We start from the raw sequence: 18,705 nt of genomic DNA, 5'->3' as shown, positions 1-18,705 counted from the left end.
GTGCCCCTAGGCCCCTAACATCGCGGACAGTAAGACCCCCCTGGGGGCTGGGCATGGGCTGAGTGTCTCTTAGGCCCGTGACAACGGGGACAGTAAGATCCCGCTGAGCTCCAGGGATGGGCTGAGTGCCCCTAGGCCCCTGCGGAGGGACCTTTTTCTCCCATGACATTAGGGGCCGTCAGAGCCTGCTATTACAACACTTACCCAGCATTTTAAGGTCCTTAGGATCTTTAGGATCTTGGTGCCCTACTCCTCCATGCCCACCCCACTAGGCCTTCTTCATCTTCCCAAGGTCTCTGGCTCCCCAGGGCGCAGCGACAGTCTGGTAATGCCATGGGCCTGCAGTCTCGGTTTGCTGAGCTTGGTCCCTGTAGTTGAATGGGAAGAGCTCTGGACTTGGGAGGGAACGCCTAGTTCTTCCAGTCACCATCTGTGACCTTGGACTAGTCGCTTAGTTTCCCTGAGCCACAGTGAGGGTATAAAAGGGAGTTTATAGACAGCTGGCAATACCACTGTTGCTAAGGGCAGAAGAACAAAGGAACCAAACAATCGGCAGGGTTCCCTGCCTTCCTTCTAGTGAGCTCTCGGTTAATCATTTCTACATATCGACAATAATTGACTCTCAAATGAAAAGACTCTAAAGTACCTTCTACAGGTTTCAGGCAAGATGGGATTATGTTCAATATAGTTTCAAAGATAAGTGTATTATGGATTTCAGTACGTATATTTTGGATTGTACTGCAAATGTTTCCCAGAAGTTCTCTTTGATGCTGAGAACACATTTTATTTTCTCAGAGAGAAATATTATAAGTTGCTGTCTTAGTCATCTAGTGCTGCTGTAGCAGAAGTACCACACACGGATGGCTTTAACAAAGAGAAATTTATTCTCTCACAGTCTAGTAGGTTACAAGTCCAAATTCAGGGTGTCAGCTCCAGGCGAAGGCTTTCTTTCTCTGTCAGCTCTGGAGGAAGGTCCTTGTCCTTAATCTTCCCATGGTCCAGGAGCTTCTCAGGCACAGAGGCCCTGGGTGCAAAAGATGTGCCCTGCTCCAGGTGCTGCTTTCTTGGTGGTATGAGGTCGCCAAATCACTGCTTGCTTCCCTTTCCTTTTATCTCTTGCTAAAAACTCCCTTCACACATTGGATCAGCGATGTGACCTGGAAGCGTATTGCAATCCCACCCTAATCCTCTTTAACATAAAATTGCAATCACAAAATGGACGACAACCACAGAATACTGGGAATCACGGCCTAACCAAGTTGATACATGCATTTTGGGGTGGAGGGGGGACACAATTCAGTCCATGACAGTTGGGTTACAAAAATCCCACTTTGTGTATCATATATAATAAGCTTGAGGCAGCCGCTATCCATGGTTTGCTCAGCAGCTGATACCTCACACCTAACCTCTACTTGCCCAGATTTCACAGAAGATAGGCTCTTGTGCCTGCTTCATTAGGTGAAGTGTGATTGGTCTGAAGAGTCATGGCAACCTCATTCCCTCTCTCCAGCAACCAGTCTGAGAATAGCAAGTAATCCAGTTGTGGCCAGTGAGGTGTAAGGAGGCTTCCCATTTGGATGGAAGACAAAGCCTCTAGGAGAGAAAGCCCTTGTCCCCACCCTTGCTGTTTCCTTCACATGCTGGCGTGAGGACCTGGTGCCTGGCATGATGGCAGCCATCTTCCCATTCAACTACAGGGACTAAGCTCAGCAAACTGGGGCTGTGGGCCCATGGAGTTGCCAGGCTGTGGCTGTGCCCTGGAGACCCAGAGACCTCAGGAAGATGAAGAAGGCCTAGCGGGGTAGGCGTGGAGGACCAGATGAGGTGGCAAGCATGAGGAAAGAACAAAATACTGGAGACAGTGGAGAGGAAAGATAGCCATGACTGAGTTGCTGAAAGAACTCTAGAACTGCCTATGTTCAGACTCCTTAGGAAGTAAGCAATAAATATCTTTGTGGTTTAAGCTTTTTGTTTGTTTTGTTTTGTAGTTGTTACTTGCAGCCCAATATGTTGTAACCAAAACAAATCTAGGTGAAAATTTGTTCAAAATTCCAGACCGAAACACTTGGAACATTTTATTCAATCCAACAAGCTTCTGATGCATACCAATGGGCCAAACACCCTACAAAGAGCAGCAGATCACAAAGATAGCTCAGATACTTGCCTTTCCCTTATAGGAAAAAGACACGGAAAGGGGTTTTCACGGATTGAATTATCTCCCCCCCAAAATGTGTGTATCAACTTGGTTAGACCATGCTTCCCAGTATTGTGTGGCTGTCCTCCATTTTGTGATTGTAATTTTATGCTGAGAGGATTAGGGTGGGATTGTAACACCACCCTTACCCAGGTCTCCTCCCTGATCCAAGGTAAAGGGGGTTTCCCTGGGGTGTGACCTGCACCACCTTTTATCTCTCAAGAGATGAAAGGGAAGCAAGCAGAGAGTTGGAGACCTTATACCACCAAGAAAGCAGCACCAGGAGCAGCGTGCATCCTTTCGACACGGGGTCCCTGCACCTGAGAAGCTCCTCGACCAGGGGAAGATTGAAGACAAGGACCTTCCTCCAGAGCCGACAGAGAGAGAAAGCCTTCCCTTGGAGCCAACGCCTTGAATTTGGACTTGTAACCTACTAGACTGTGAGAAAATAAATTTCTCTTTGTTAAAGCCATCCACTTGTGGTATTTCTGTTATGGCAACACTGGATGACTAAGACAGAGGTTAATTACACTGACTGTGGGAGTGCAGTGGAGAATATAATGCCCAAGGGAGGACAGGAGGTTTTCTTTTCCCTTGTTTTGACATTGGGCCACAGTTTAAGACAACTGTGATGTGCCTCACAGAGAAAATACATACGTTAGATAAGCTTCATTCAGGCATGAATCATATACTGCTGGCTTTTTTTATATGTTGAATGCCAATGAATCAACAATATCATACATCCAGAAAAAGGAAGAGGCTGCTCTGGAAAGTGCTAAAATAGCACCTATAGTGTGTGATGAAGCTATGGAAAGGATGGAAAAGTGGCTAACATTTTGGATTTATTAAATGATGACTGATTTAAAAGAAAAAAAAGTGTAGTGGGCAGCATTGTTGTGAGAATAAAAGCCAAAGAAATTTACGGTCACATTTACCCAGGGTCAGGAAAATGTCAAACCCTTCTTGGCTAGTGTTTTAGTGTAAAGAAATGCTGACTAACAGACCACATCTACCACAGCCTCCACCAGACTGAGTCCAGTACAACTAGACAGCTACCGCCACCAACTGCTCTGACGGGGATCATAATAGAGGGTCCCGGACAGAGCTGGAGAAAAATGGAGAACAAAATTCTAACTCAGAAAGAAAGACCAGACTTGCTGGCCTGACAGAGACTGGAGAATCTCTGAGAGTATGGCCCCGGGACACCCTTTCAGCTCAGTAATGATGTCACTCCTGAGGTTCACCCTTCAGCCGAAGATTGAAACGGCCCCTGGAACAAAACAAGACCAAAGGGGCACACCAGCCCTGGGGCAGGGACTGGAAGGCAGGAGGGAACAGGAAAGCTGGTAATAGGGAACCCAAGGTTGGGAAGGGAGAGTGTTGATATGTCGTGGCATTGTTCACCAATGTCAAAGAACAATGTGTGTACTAACTCTTTGATGAGAAACTAGTTTGTTCTGTAAACTTTCATCTAAAGTGCAAGAAAAATAAGGTTAGAAGCCTTAAAAAAAGAAAGAAATGCCACATATAATTATTTATAAGAAATACATATTAAGTTGTTGTTAGTGTTGTTAGGTGCTGCCTGTCGAGTTGGTTCCAACTCATATACTCTCTGGCCCTGCGTCATCCTCACAATCATTGTTATGTTTGAGTGTATTGTTGCAGCCACTGTGTCAATTCATCTCACTGTGGGTCTTCCTCTTTTTTGATGACCCTCTACTTTACTGAACATGATGTTCTTCTCCTGGGACTAATTAACCAAAAACCAACCAAACCCAGTGCTGTTGAGTCAATTCTGACTCATAGTGACCCTATAGGACAGAGCAGACCTGCCCCATAGAGTTTCCAAGGAGCACCTGGCGGATTCAAACTGCCGACGCTTTGGTTAGCAGCCATAGCACTTAACCATGACACCACCAGGGTTTCCTGATTAAGTAAGGTGTCTTTAAATGTAAGCACACATAAAACAAGGTTGTGTATTGATCGGTTAATGAAAATGTTATGACCAGAGGCTTGCAGGAACCTAACTTTGTCTTTCTCCCAGAAGCAATGGCTCAGTCCTTGCTAATTCAGTGTTTGAGGCAACTTTCTAGAATGTAACTACCAAGAATAATGAGAATTGACTGTATTTTTTTTTTTTTGCCAGCTAGAAATCACAGAACTTTCCCCGGCAGTCTGCTATCTTTGTTGCAAGAGCTATGTATTGCTATGACTGTCAACTCTTCCATAAAAATAGGGAAATGCCTGTGGAGTAGGGGTAAACAACTGGCAACTGGCTCTCTTTCTCTACAAGTTAATTCTCAAATTTGAAAATCAACGAGCAGCGTCTGTATTACTGGGTTTCTGTACACACTATTTGATGCAGAAACGGTGATCAGTATGATTACTGATTACATTTCCTTTCTTATACTTTTGCTTTCCCCTATAGTTTCTTTTTTTGAGATGTAAATTAGGAGGTAATGGTTTTTTGACCATCCTTTTCTAGCAGGATAAGACAAATTTACTGCTATAGAGCAGTTTCTGGCAGGCTTTTGCAGTTTGGGTCAGAGTTTTTATGGTTAATCTTTGGTTTCATGCATAAGGAAAACCTTAAAATCAAAGTAAGATATCTGCTATTAATTTTCCGCCTTAAGAGATGTAAAGGAGGCAATTTTTTGAATCTGAAAAATGTTTTTATTCTATGTTTGGTTGATATTTGGCTGAATATAGAATCCTAAGTCAAAAATAACTTCATGAGGGATTTAAAGGTGTTCCATTGTCTGTTTGAAAAAATTGGATTCAACATTCATTCAACAAACTTTCATTAGGCACCTACGGAATCTCTGGGTGGTAGGAACGATTAATGTGCTTGGCCGCTAAGGGAAAGGTTAGAGGTTCGAGTCTACTCAGAGGCATTTCAGAAGACAGGCCTGGTGATCTGCTTCCCAAAACTCAGCCATTGAAAGCCTTACGGAGCACAGTTCTGCTCTGACACGCGTGGGGCTGTACGAGCCAGAACCGACTCAACGGCAATCGGTTCAGTTTTTACATATTCCAGATACGGCACTACTCTAGACCCAGGGGACATAACGGTGTAGGAGACACAGTCCCTATTCTCATGGAGAAGACAAATAATAAAAGGAAAACAAAAACAAGAGTTGACAATGTTGAGTGCTATGGAGAGTTTGGAGTAAGGACCCAGAAGCTGCCTGAGGGCTGCTATTTTAGATATAACGGGCAGGGACGCCCTCTCTGAGGAGGGGACATTTGAGCTGCGACTTGGATTATGAGAAGTAAGGAGTCATGTAAAGATATGGGAAAATGTGTTCCAGTAGAGGCAACAGCAGAGAGAAGTCTTGGAAATTAAAACGAATCTGGCACAGTCAAGAAACTTCAGGAAGGCCCATGTGGCTAGAAAGGAAAAGAACACTGGAAAAAGAGTTTGGCTGTGATTCTCATTACTTTGTAGGCGATCTCCCCCTCCCCCCCGCCAAAAAAAAAAAACACTTAGGATTCCTTGTGAATTACAGATGGCCCGGAATTCTTTAACTCTGCTCCATCAGTAGGTGGGGTATAGTTGTCCTCCCCTTTAACCTGAGCTCTGAGACGGCCTGATCAACAGGATACAGCGGAAGTGACACTGAGCCAGTTCCTGGGCCCAGACCTTTGGGGGCTGGCAGCTCCTGCTTGCTATCTATCGGAACACTTGCGCTTAGACCCCGTCTGCCGTGCTCTAAGAAGCCCAGTCACGTGGAGAAACCACACGTAGGCCACAGATGAGTTCCCAGCCAACGCCTTTGCCAACTGCCAGCCACGCGATTGGATGTCCAACCAAGCTCCAGCTGTTGTCTGGCTGCAGTTACATGAGAAACCCCCCCCCCACACACACACACATACACACCTACACACCCAAGCAAGAACTGCCTAGCTGAGCTCAGCCAACCCACAGAGCTGGGAGCAATAAGGGTGCATTGTATTAAGCCACGCACGGGGTTTTGGATTGTTCATTCTGCAGTTATTGATAACTGGTTTCTTTAATTTTGGTGTCCTAAAGTGTCATGGTGATGTGCCTATGGGTACTTTGTCTATTCACTGCGCTAGGCTTTTTTTTTTAGGCACTTAGTGGGTCTTTTCAATCGGGGATTCACTTTCTTTAGCTTTGGAAAATATTCTTACATTACTTTTTTGCTAATTTCTTCCTTTAACTTTTCTGTTCTATGTCTGCATCTCCTGTTGATCAGATATGGGGCTTCACTGATTGATTCTGTAAGCCTTTATATTTTTAAATATATTTTAATTCTATTCTATGAGAGATTTTCATTAAGTTTACCTTCAGTCTTCTATTCATTTTTTTGGTTTCCAGATATATGGGAGGTTTTGATTTTGTTTTCTTTTTTTTTTTTTTCCTGATTGCTAGGCATTTGGAGGGGACGGTGTGGGAAGGTATAAAGGAAGAGGCTTCTCCTACACGTATTTTTAATTTTTAGCCCCAGATAGCCTCCTCCATTGTTCCTGGAGTGCAGAGTCCTGGGCCTTCCCTGGGCTCTGCAGGGACGGCTGGGTCTTGTTTTGGCTACAGCCCTCTCTGCCCCCGCTTACGCCAGTCTAGGCTAGGCCGCTCTGCCTGACACCCCCGTCACCAGATCTTCATCCACTTTCCATTAACCACAAACGAGGAGGAATCCCTTGCCGACTGACGCACCCTCTCTTGTTTGCTTCATTATAGTCCCCAAAAATTTTAAAAAAAAATCCTTTGTTGTCCTTTCATGGAGTCTCATGGATGAAAGGACTCATATGTGTGTTTCATCTGCTTCACAATCTGGAGTTTCTTCTTCACTGTGCGTGCAGGTAGCAAATCTGAAACATTACCTTTTATTTTTTATAAATCTGTTTACTGGAGTCCCTGGGTAGTACAAATGGTGAAGCGCTGGACTACTAACTAAAAGGTGCCTTGGAAGTAAGGCCTGGCAGTCTGCTTCCAAAAAATCAGCAACTGAAACCCTGTGGAACCATGGTCTCGGGGGACACCTAGGTCAATTAGCATAACATAGTTCATAAAGAAAATGCCCTACATCCTACTCTGGAGAGTATCGTCTGGGGTCTTAAAAGCTTGCAAGAGGCCATCTAAGATACATCTATTGGCCCCATCCTGTCCAGAGCAAACAAGAATGAAGAAAACCGCATGAACTACAGCATCCACCAGCCTGAGCCCAGAAGAACTAGATGGTGCCTGGCTACTACTACCGACTGCTCTGACGGGGATCATAATATAGGGTCCTAGACACTTTTTTTTTAGACACGGGGAGAAAAATGAAGAATAAAATTTAAATTCATAAAAAAAAAAGACCAGACTTACTAGTCAGACAGACTGGAGGAACCCCTGAGACTATGGCCCCTGGACACCCTTCTAACTCAAAGCTGAAGCCACTCCCGAAGTCCACCTTTCAGCCAAAGATTAGGCAGTCCTATAATACAAACAATAACACCCGTGAGGAATGTGTTTCTTAGTTCAATCAAGTATATGAGACCAAGTGGGCAACATCTACTCAAAAACAAAGACAAGAAGGCAGAAAGGAACAGTAAAACTGGGCAAATGGACGTGGGGAACCCAGTGTGGAACGGGAAAGGGGGAGAGTGCTGACGCATTGCGTGGATTACAACCAATGTCACAAAACAAATTGTATATGGATTTTTGAATGAGAAACTACTTTGCGCTGCTAATTTTCACCTAAAGGTCAGTAAAATTAAAAGAAAAAAAAACCCCTATGGAGCACAGCCCTGCTCTGACACACATGAGGTCACCGTGCGTTGGGGTCAACATGATGGAAACCAACAACAATCTGTTTACTGTCATTCTAAACATTACTTTGAATTTATTTTCCTCCAAGAACTTGTAAATAATCAGCAGTTCTAAGCATCGCCTGGGAAATGTTTCATTTCTCTGTGTTCTTTGCCATACGCTAGTAATTTTCAGCAAGGCTGCATTTATGTGAATTGGAATTGAGCAAATATGATGTAAGTGAAATAAAATGATTAATAAAACCTCACATTATGAGAAAATTTTGAAATATTGGAAACTTGCCCTTTTTTTTAAACACGTGTTAATTAAAAGATCCTTCTTTTGGTCAAGAATATTTTCACAGCTAACAGGCCAAATGAATGAGAAAAAATGCACGTAAACTACTGCCACATGGGGGCGCAATGTCATCTGGTAAATAGGGAGGCCTTCTTCAGGACCTCACTCAGTGTTGAAAAGCAAAGATGTCACTTTGAGGACTAAGATGGGCTTGACCGAAGCCATGATATTTTCAGTTGCCTCATCTGCATGCAAAAGCTGGGCGATAAATACGGAAGACTGAAGAATTGATACCGGTGGGTTATCGTGTTAGCGAAGAATACTGAACATACCGTGGACTTCTAGAAGAATGAACAAGTCTGTCTTGGAAGAAGTACAGCCAGATTGCTCCTTGTTCCTTGTAAGCAAGGATGGCAAGACTTCGTCTCACGTACTTGGGAGACGATATTAGAAGGGATCAGTCCCTGGAGAAGGACATCGTGCTTGGTAAGGTAGAGAGTCAGTGAAAAAGAGGGAGACCCTCGACAAGATGAATTGACACAGTGCCTGCAAGAATGGGCTTAAACATAGCAACGATTGTGAGGACGGTGCAGCACCGGACAGTGTTTCATTCTGTCGTTCATAGTGTGACTATGAGTCAGGACCAACTCGACAGCCCCTAACACCAAAAACAGTTAATTTATGGCCTTTGGAACTTTGGTGATTTTATTGTAATTAAAACATTTTTGATATTTCAAACAATTTCCAAGTATTTATTATGGAGTGGTGTTAGTGTGAAGGAGCACTGGTGGTGCATCGGTTCAGCGCTCGGCTGCGAACCAGAAGTGGCAGAGAGACGTGGCAGTCTGCCTCCATAACGATTACAGCCTTGGAAAGCCTGTGGGGCAGTTCTACTCTGTCCTATAGGGTCACTATGAGTCGGAATCAGATCAATGGCAACGGATTTTTTTTTTTTTTTAATGTTAGTGAAGACTAAAACCTGCTCCTAGATTAACAAGCTGGAACAGAAGTGAGATGTGATAAAAGGCCATGATGTGCTGGGTAATCAGTTTAGGAGAAGGCACTTTGTAAGATCTAAGAGGTGAAGTTCAGAAAATGAAATGCAGCGTCAAGATGAAAACATCCCAGAATGGTCGCAGATACGGCCCTCTGAGAGTATTTACTTTTACACGTGTTCCTAGGGGGAAAATTGACTTGAATTATTGGAGTTTTGAGTTACACAGTGACTTCGGAAAACACATCTCCCCCCAAAAAGTGTGCTTACCTTGGACAATTTTATTCCTGAGTAAAGGGTTTTGATTTGCAGAGGGTTTTTGAACACATCATCTTGTTTAGGTCCTACCTCACCTCTGAAGAAGGTAGGGTCCAGGATTACAGCCATTTTGCACCTGATGAAATCAAGGCTCATAGCGTTTGGGCAGCTGATTCGAGTCCCCTGCTAGAAAGTAATTGAATCAGGACTAAAGATCTGGCCTTTAGACGCTTCATTCGAAACTATGTGGTAGCTCCCTCCATATTACAGAATTTTAGTTATTGCAAAATTCTGCCTTCTTAAGGAATCCTCTTCCCCAACTCAATCAAAACTTTGAAATACACTTGAAAAACGAGTTACGGTCAATTTAATTCCAAGCTCTGAATAGTAGAATAGTTGCGAAAATTAAATATTTCAAATGAAAATTAGATTGCTTTTAAAATTTTCTTTGAAAATTTACCTCTTAGACATCAGCTAAAATTCCTAGACTGAAAATGGAAATACGTGAGTCTGCAGTCTTCCTCCTTCTCTGCTCACCTGGCGCCCTCTCCCCCCACTTCCCTTCCCCATAGGCAGCCACTGTTGCTAGTTTCTTGCATGAATTTCCAGAAAAAGTCGTTTATTTATATTATAACAGTGTCATAGATTGAATTTTGTCCCTCCACAAATGTGTGTATCAACTTGGTTAGGCCATGATTCCTAGTACTCAGTGGTTGTCCTTCATTTTGTGATTGTAATTTTATGTTAAAAAGGATTAGGGTGGGATTGTAACACCACTCTTACCAGGTCACTTCCCTGATCCGGTGTAAAAGGAGTTTCTCTGGGGTGTGTCCTGCACCATCTTTTATCCCTCCAGGAATAAAAGCAAAGGGAAGCAAGCAGAGAGTTGGAGACCTCATACCACCAAGACAGCAGTACCAGGAGCACAGCACGTCCTTTGAACATGGGGTCCCTGTGCCTGAGAAGCTCCTGGACCATGGGAAGATTAAGAACAAGGACCTTCCTCCAGAGCCGGCAGGTAGAAAGCTTTCCCCTGGAGTCGACTCCCTGAATTTGGACCTGTAACCTACTAGACTGTGAAAAAATAAATTTCTCTTTGTTGAAGTCATCCCTCCACTTGTGGTAGTTCTGTTGTGGCAGCACTAGATGAAGACAAACAGAGTATATAGTATATTTATGTTTAGATTATGGACATTATGTACTATGTATTATGTGAGGGCAGTGTTGGTTCAGTGGTAAAATTCTCACCTTCCATGCAGAAGACAAGGGTTTGATTCCCAGCCAACAGTCTGTCTGTCAGCGGAGGCTTGTGTGTTGCTGTGATGCTGAACAGGTTTCAGCGGAGCTTCCAGACTAAGACAGACTAGAAAGAAAGATCTAAATCAGCCAGTGAAAACCCTACTATCACAGTGATCTGATCCTGTTGTGCATGGGGTTACCAGGAGTTGGGAGCTGACTGGATGGCAACAACAACAACATGTATTATGTAGTATATAAAAAAAAAAAAGCCAAACCCGTTGCCATCAAGTCAATTCCAACTCATGGTGACCCTATAGGACAGAGTAGCATTGCCCCAAAAGGTTTCCAAGGAGAGCCTGATGGATTCAAACTGCCGACCTCTTGGTTAGCAGCCGTAGCTCTTAACCACTACGCCACCACATAAATTTATGCCCTCCTTTTTTATGCAAATGGGAGCATATTGTACACACTGTTGTGTGCCTTAATTTATTCACTTAACGATCTATCTTGGAGAGTCCTCCGTATTGGTGCATAAAGAACTCCACATCCTTGCTAACAGCTGCTTAGTTTTCCATTGTTTGGTTGTACATTTAACTCATAAAATACAGATGGAATTTCTGGTGGTTTGCCATAGAAGAGTGCCAACAATAACCCCTTTTGTCCTCTTTCTCAAGGGTCATACTGACACTCTCAGAAAGGATAACTTGATCGTATGCGGTTCACAGAATCTGGCCGTGGCCTGTCCCAGTTGACCAGAAGCACTTCAAATTTTCTAGCTTTTTTTAAAAGGCTGCTTTGTTTTGAAAAGTGGCTCATCCTAGCCAAAATATAGAACTACTCCAAGTAAACAAAACTGCTGCGGAAGGCAGTTGAGATTAGCTTCGGATCCTGAATAAATTCAGAGTGGGAAAGTCTGAGTACCTGAGCTCTCCCTGCTCCTCAGCCTTATCCTCCCTCTGGGCTGCAAAGCCCTCTGGCCTGGGTTGGATTCCTTACAGGCGCTGGCGCCCAGGCCAGCGCTCCCAACCTTAAGCCAAAGCACATTTATAGAACACTTTCATGTGATCCTGGGGAAGACAGGCTGCAGCCGGCCAGAGGGCAGTGCTGAAAAGTTGTAACATCAGGAAGACAGCCTTTCCCCTCTCTCTGCTCTTCACGCTAAGAGGATACTGGGTAAGTCAGTCCCGGCTTGATGGCTTTATGCCTTTGAGATAGATGTAGGCTTTAACCCAGTTTGGCTGCTGGGATTAGAGGAATATGCATTTCTTTCTTTCTTTTTGGTTCCTTATAAAGTGAAATTAAAAGCACGTCAGTGCTTGTCCCCACCTCCCCCGCCCCCCACCCCGCCACCCCAGTCCCGGTGTCTCCTAAGCCAAATGAGCTGCATTTTCTCTTCCTAATAAGTTACCTCTAACTGTGGGAGGGGTACAGCCCAACGGATCTAAACCTATGGGTCTCTATTTGCAAAACTAGATGATTCCTGAGATTTCTTCTGGCCTCTGTTATCATTCTGCCAATCGAAAATCATGTTTTCCAGTGTTTGTGATTCTGTGGAATGCAGATTGAAGAGGGCCTCGAAGGCCCTAATACGCCAGGACTTGATGGGAAAAGTTATTTTAAAACCCTTAACCGGGTTGGCTTTACCATGTTTGCACTGTGCTCCTCTAGACTCTCACAAGCACCTTTTCAGACCTGTTTCTGGCTGCTGGCTGCTCACTTTAGCTGCCACGTGATCTCAACAAAGGCTGTGTCTCCGAGTTTGACTTGGTGTCAGTTATTACTGAATTATCAGAGCAAAGCTGAAATAAGGCAGAACCCCAATTTCGTGAGGGATCCTATAGCTCAGTTCAACATCGCGGGGCGTGCATATGGTGGGGTGTGGGGGTGTGCACCTATGTGCTGGTTAATAACAGGTTCCATACAGCAGAAATGCATATGCTGAAATTCTTCATTGCACAGAAACCACTTACAACCTATGATGTGATATCTGTACACGTGTGCATATAGGGGGCTGCACTCCTCCCCAGGTTTTAGGTGCTGTTTCTAAATTGGCCCACCATCCTTTCCAGTGAATACTTGTTGGCTATTTGGGGATTTTCCTGCTCTCAGGGGTGGCTCACCCTACCCTAGTGCCTGCGTCTTCTTTCTCCTGCGTAGACGCCAATACCAGGTGGGTCTTGTGGCTGCTGGTGGTTTGTTCCCACTTGCTTGCAACTTGGGGTTCAGGGAATATCTCATTACCTACTTTTGTTGTAAACGCTGTCCATAGGCTTTTGGTTTTTCTATCTAGTTCTTCTGTCCACATGAGGGGACTTGAGAAGATCCAAAACTGTTGTCACCATCCTCCAAGAATCCCACTGGTCAGGTCTCTTATTGGAAGCAGGACATCAGTTTGCTTCTGCAGTGGCTCTAAGGGGTAGTGACAAAGGTCTAGCCTAGAGGCAAAGGGAATGGCAAGCGAGGGGAAAAATGAAAGAGACTTTGTGGAGGAAGAATCTGGAGGGCTTGGTGAGACAAGAGGAACCAAGAAGAGGGAGAAGTAAGAGGTAACCATTCCTTCATTTCATTCAGGAAACATTAAGTGACCCCTGGGAATCGGACGCTGGGGATGGGGAGAGTTGCACGCCACACTGACATAATCCCAGCCCTCATGGAACTCTTGTTCTAGTGGGTAAAAACCCAAAAACCCACTGCTGTCGAGTCGATTCAGACTCATAGCGACCCTACAGGACAGAGTAGAACTGCCCATAGAGTTTCCGAGAGGAGCGCCTGGTGCATTTGAACTGCTGACCTTTTGGTTAGCAGCTGTAGCACTTAACCACTACACCCCCAGGGTTTCCGTCTAGTGGGTAGGCAGATACGAATAGACCATCCCCAGGCAATCACCACGATGGTCCTAGTCCACATGACATTCTTGAAACGGAAATGGGAGAGTCAAGAGAGGAGTAGGAAAAGGTGGCAAATTTATATTTCAAGAGGTTGAGTTAACTGTGACTCGTCCAAAGGGTTAAAATTGCATTTGGCATAGGAGCCAGAAGTTAGGGCTAGTGGTCTAGAGTCCAGAGCCTTCTGCTCACACTCAGTCACTAGAGGAAGCTCTGAGAATCAGTGGGCTCCCCCAAGAAGAAGATCAGGCTTGGAGAAAGACCAAATCCTGGGTCTCAGGAAATGGCTTCCCGAGAGGGTGGGAAGAGCACGTTAGAGAAGGACCAACCAGAGAGCAAAGGAGAAGAGGGTTTTGCAGCCGATTGTTAGGAAGGTCGTAAGTGGGAAGAAGTCTGAGGAAGAAGGTGTGGGTGACAGTATCCAATGCAGCTGAGATGCTGAAAGAGAATGAGGACGGAGAAAAGGCCAGAGCCTGGGGGGCGGGGGGGGGGGGGTCACGGCAGCTTTGGAGTGTGGCTTCCCTCAGGGCACATTTAGTTGCAGAAAATAGACACTGGCTTAAACCAGCCCAAGCACAAAGGAAGAATTTGCTGGAAAGATGGAACTCTGGGCTTCAGTGGCCCTTTTCACCCCTGCTTCTCAGCAACCACCTGCTTCATTCTGGTCTGAGGGTGCGCCGGTCTCCTCCTGCTCCTCCCTAAGCTCAGTGTGCACAGGCTCTGGGGGTCTCTGTTCCTGGCCCCCACTCCTCTTTGCCTTGCAGCCCTTTTGCTCACCCCTTGCCTGGTTCAAATATCAGAGCCCCTGTCTACTAGTCAGAGCCATTGTGGTGCAGTGGTTAAAGAGATTGGCTATTAGCCCAAACGTTGGCAGTTCAAATCCACCAGCTGCCTCTTGGAAACCCTGTGGGCAGTTCTACTCGGTCCTATAAGGGTCACTATGAGCCGGAATTGACTTGATGGCAACGGAGTTTGGTTTTTTATCTACTGGTCAAACATCAAGAGAGAAAATCTGATTGGTCCAACTCAAACAGGAGTCCATCCCCAGTCTAGTTAGCAGAGACTCAGGCCCCTCAATCAGCAGGGTGGTGACAGGTGAGCAGTTTTGACAGTAAAAGACAAAGGCAGGCCCTCCAAACTTGCTTGCTTAAGAGTGTGGTTTCACCAGTGTGGAGAAGTGAAACTTGGGTTGTAAGAATGGGTCCTGTTAGTGGGAAGATGTGTATTTAATGAGCTGGGGGCATGCTGGGAGTAGGGGACAGCTCCGGGTGGCTAATAAGCACAGGATAGAGCCAGGACAAATACAATCAGCTAGGCTATGGAGTATGGGCCGATCGGAAAGCCAAACACACTGTGGTACTGTCCCTGGTCGAATGCTCTGGCTCCCACAGAGGCCACAAGCCCAGGTGAGATTGGCTGATCTCAGCACGGGAGGTCCCATCCCAAGCCCATAGACAGAGCTTGGGCACAAATACTCTGGGTGGCAAATGGCAAGAGGGTAGTCAAACACTGCCCGAAATCCTAACACAGGAAGATTACTCTTTGTGGGCTTGTCTGTGTCTTTTGTGGGTTGCTAATAGGTTACTGGAGCCCTGCTGGCTCAGTGTGTTGAGAGCTCGGCTGCTAACCAAAATGTCAGCAGTTCGGATTCACCAGGCGCTCCTTGGAAACCCTATGGGGCAGTTCTACTCTGTTCTGTAGGGTCACTATGAGTTGGAATTGACTCAGTGGTAAAGGGTTCGGCTTTTTGGCTTTTTTAGTGGGTTACTGAGGAGCCCTGGTGATGCAATGGTTAAGCCCTTGGCTGCTAACCGAAAGGTCGGTAGTTTAAACCCTCCACCCACTCCTCGAGAGAAAGAAGTGGCAGTCTGCTTCCATAAAGATTTACAGCCTTGGAAACACTATGGGGCAGTTCTACTCTGTCCTGTAGGGTTGCTATGAGTCAGAATCAACTCAATGGCAGTGGGTTTGATTTGGGTCTCAGCATGTTACTGGACTGTCCACTGAGACCCTTGTCCTCCGATTCTTTAAACTAAACAAGTTCTCGATTCAGCTCTGCCTATTTAGAAGCGATGGGTATGAAGGTATTTTTATAACCCTGGCCTGCAGAGGCAAGGTTTTGTGTGTGTTTCAATCTTGTATATGGCTCGTGTGTAGCAGGGGCAGACTCCAGAGAGTTGCCACATTGCCAACGTTTCATAAATGTTATTAATAAGGATATTTTAAAATTGACATGGAGAGAGACACTGTGATGAGCCAGTGCTCTGAGTCTGTGACCTAAAAAGGGGAAATCTGCTCCACGCTCAGGACAGGGAAAAGCCTCAGCTGAGCTCTATGCCAGTGTTAGTGCCAAAGAATTGTGAAGAGATTAAACCCAGCAACACAGGCTGCCCTGGTTCAAGCCAAGAGAGCTAACTTTATGCATCCGTATAAAGTCCAGGAACCACTGAAACTGATTGTGTCTCAATATTTTGTGGCTCCAAAGAAATATCCAGGCTCTATCAAGGGCTAGGTCCCTGGGTGGTGCGAACGGTTGGCTCTTGGCTACTGACCTAAAGGTTGGCAGTTCTGACCCACCCAGCAGTACTGTGGCAGAAAGGCCTGGAGATCTGTTTCCATAAAGATTACAGCCAAGAAAACACTATGGAGCAGTTCTACTCTGTAACACATGGGGTCGCCATGAGTCAGAATCAACTCGATGACAATGGGTTTTTGTTTTGTTTGTTTATCAAGATTTGAGCTCCCCAGAGTGGTTGCCTTGCTACTCGTCAAATCCTAAGGTGAAAAACTCGGGCCATTAAATATGATTTCTTTCTGGTTTTGCTCTTTACATGTGAAGGGACTCTGAAGAGTACGGATGTGTGTGAAACTGGAGTACTCATTTCCAAGTGGAGCCAAATTTCTCATTTTGAGGGGACATAATTTTGTAGGTGACCACATGAATTTAAAAAGCATGGCTCTTTATTCCCTTATGGTCATTTGGAAAACCATTCCTGTGAATCTGCTTCTGCTGAGCTGGATAATGATTCTCCAGTTAGGATCTGACAAAGTTATTTTGCATCTCACGTTTCATAGCAAACAGCTGAGACAACCAGCCCTGAATCCCGGTCAGTCACAAGATCATCTGCTCATGTGTCCCAGTTTTTTGAAGGGCATTCGGTGATGTTATTGTTTGCATTGCCTGCTGGAAGGTTCACTACTGGGCATTTGACCCAACACCAGCCTGCCTTCCTGCTCCCAGAACTGTCAGTGTTTTTGCAAATGTCTCCTTCCTCATTTAGCATAAACAAAGAGATTCGGGTTGACTTCTCTTGGTCAACAGGTATGGGGAGAACTGACCCAACTACAGATGCCAGCCTTGGAGAAGCAGCTCGATAGAGAAGGAACAATACCCATGGGTAATCAGCTTTAGTATCAGAGATTCTTGTCAGATGGCAGAGCCCCCAAGTGGGGAATTAAGAAGTTATCCTTTGAGAGATGTGTTCACAGGTGGCAAGGTTTGTTCTCAGAGCCAAATTCTGGGCACCAGGAATACTGGTCAGACATACAATATTATGGACCAAGCCGGCAAGGATGGGAGAGAAGCACTGAGCTAGGGTTAGGGAAGCAACAGTGAGACCTAGAAGTGATCAGATGGAGACACTGGGTCCCAGGTCTGAAGCGTAACATAGAAATTTGGTTTGGGAAAAGCAAATCAAAACTAGCTTACTTTACTAACCTAGGTTACTGATGAGGAGCGCTGGTGGCACAAACGGTTAAGCGCTCAGCTGCTAACCAAAAGGTTGGCCTTTTGAACTCATTCAGTGGCTTTGTGGGAGAAAGACCTAGAGATCTCCTGCAAAGATTACAGCCAAGAAAACCCTATGGGACAGTTCTCCTCTGTCCTTTATGGTCATCATGATTTGGAATCAGCACCTAACAACAACGTGAGGAGGAAGGAAGGATTTCTTTTTCTCATTTCCTCCCTCCTTCCCTCCCTCTTTTTCTTGGTTGGATGAAGTAAATCCTCTAGCAGATATCTTAGGAAACCCTGGTGGTAGAGTGGTTGTCTTAGTCATCCAGTGCTGCTATAACAGAAATACCACAAGTGGATGGCTTTAACAAACAGAAGTTTATTCTCCCACAGTGCGGTAGGCTAGAGGTCCGAATTCAGGGTGCCAGCTCCAGGGAAGGCTTTCTCTCTCTGTCCGCTCTGGAGGAAGATGTTTGTCATCAGTCTTCCCTTGGTCTGGGAGCATATCAACGCAGGAACCTCAGGTCCAAAGGATGCTCTCTGCTCTCAGCATTGCTTCTTGGTGGCACGAGGTCCCCATGTCTCTCTGCTTGGTTCTCTCTTTTATGTCTCAAAAGAGATTGGTTTAAGACACTACATAATCTTGTAGACCACATCGGTATAACTGCCGCTAATCCATCGTATTACATGATAGTGACAGAATTTAGCACACATAGAGAAATCACCTCAGAAGATAAAGTGGTAGACAATAACACAATCATGCAAAAGAATCATGACCTAGCCAAGTTGACAGATATTTTGGGGGACGGAATTCAATCCATGGCAGTGGTTAAGTGCTACAGCTGCTAACCAAAAGGTCAGCAGTTGGAATCCACCAGGCGCTCCTTGGAAACCCTATGGAGCAGTTCTACACCGTCCTGTAGGGTCGCTAGGAGCCGGAGTCGACTTGACAGCGACAGATTTAGTAGATTCCTTAAGGAGAACTGATGCGTGTGGAATTCAGTAAATTATTGTATGTTGAAAACTTTTTTTCTCCAGCCTTGATATATTAAGGACAGCTTGGCTGGGTATAAAATCCTTGGTTCACACCCTAATTCTTTTTTTTTTTTTAAATGTTGCACTAGTCTTATCTTGCTTTTTGTATTATTGGTTTAAAAAAAAAATGATTCCAGTCTAGTTCTTTTGGCCTTATAAATTTTAAATATTAGCTCTATTCCATTGTTTTGTTTTGCTTTTCTTCAGAGGCTCCAATGGTATGAACATTATTTCTTCCCTGCCTGTCTTCCATTTCCACTACTTTCTCTCTGACGCTTTTTATTTCTTTATGTCATCTTTATTCCGTTAGTT

The sequence above is a fragment of the Loxodonta africana genome, chromosome 16, assembly GCF_030014295.1.
Source record: "Loxodonta africana isolate mLoxAfr1 chromosome 16, mLoxAfr1.hap2, whole genome shotgun sequence".
NCBI classification, from domain to species: domain Eukaryota; kingdom Metazoa; phylum Chordata; class Mammalia; order Proboscidea; family Elephantidae; genus Loxodonta; species Loxodonta africana.
This window is presented reverse-complemented; position numbering follows the sequence as displayed.